We start from the raw sequence: 1,486 nt of genomic DNA, 5'->3' as shown, positions 1-1,486 counted from the left end.
AGTGGGAAGGGTTTATGAGATCTTTGATTCAATGAGCAAAATCCCTATGCAAAAGGTACGCACAGAGCCTGTTACCACTGTGGAGGAGATTCTGCGGTGGCGCTATTCTGCCGTAGACACAGAGCCCCCTTATGATCCAGAGCTTACAGGTATACCCTCTGCAGCCGCGAAGTTTCACTTCTCAAAGCTTACAAAGCCTCGTGAGCAGGTCTTCTCAGAGAACGTGATAACCTCTCTTGAAACAATATCTCTAAGAACGATGCTGAAGAAGACCGTGCTCTATGCTCAATATGTGGTGAAGAGGGACGACAGCAACCTATACACATTCATAGATGCTGACCTCCATAACCTCTGTGTATTTGACTTGATCTTTCTGCACAAAATTCTTAACAAATACATGGAGAGGAGGTCAAGTTATTCTATATCGCTCAGAAGGCTGATCGAAGTCATGCGCGCTCAAGTGAAATACTACAGCCAGAAGGACTTTGATATAGTGATGAGGTTGGCCCAAATAGACTTGAAGATTTCCCCTCCGAAGAACAGGCCAGGTTGGCTACTTAGATGTCATCCCAACACTATTGTCCAAAATCCCATCTTTGGGTTTGTGTTCTTGGACAAGGATGACATTCTAAGGTTCTTTGATCCCACAGAGGCGAACAAATATGCGACAGAGACACTTGAGTGGGTGTTCAACCAAGTGGCTGAAGAAGTGCAAAGAGGACATCTAAGGGCGAATGAAGTGTCTGGTATTCTGGAAGTGATTAAAGTTCAAGTCTCCTTCAGGGAATGAATATTCAAGATCTACAGAACCATCAAGACAGATCTGCAGTTTACCGTAGACGACTATCCAGACTTTGCTGTGGACTAATCTTCTGTAATAGATAGGCCTGAGCAACATTTTTTGTATTTCTTTCAATTTAATGTAACTCTTTTCAGAGGATGAGTTTTATCTCCTCTTGTAATTCTTTCAATTAGTCATTTCTTGCATTTATTTGTCCATTTTTACTTTTTCATACTTAGGGGGAGATTGTTAGCTCCAATATTTGCTTAATGTAAAAGTATGAAAAAGATTTCTGCAAGTGTTGACAGAAGGGTTTCTTCCACAGAAGACAACAGAGGACCAGCAACAAAAGCTCTTTGATCGTACAAGTCAAGATTGACAAAACCTCTGTTGTCTCTCACAGAGGTTCTGGGAAATGGTCCTCTGTTATCAAGAGCTTACAAGTCATATGCAGCAGTGCCTCTAGGATGGCTCACAGAGGGTCTGCGGTTCATCTTCTGTGGAGAACCTCTTCTTACTGTTTTACTTAGGTAGTTAGCTGCACGTGCTTCTCACGTGTCTAGGTCTGTAATCGACTTTATTTGGACGGCTTGGATCATTTCACACATCTAGGTCATGTCAGAAAAGCCGTTAGGAACTAATATAAATAGGAGCTAGGCCTTTGTAATTCAGTGTGCTTCCCGTATTGTAATCGTCTTATTTTCA

The sequence above is a fragment of the Cynara cardunculus genome (assembly GCF_001531365.2).
Source record: "Cynara cardunculus var. scolymus isolate 2C chromosome LG 2, CcrdV1, whole genome shotgun sequence".
Classification (NCBI taxonomy): Eukaryota; Viridiplantae; Streptophyta; class Magnoliopsida; order Asterales; family Asteraceae; genus Cynara; species Cynara cardunculus.
The sequence above is the reverse complement of the archived record's forward strand: the minus strand, read 5'-3'. Positions refer to the sequence as shown.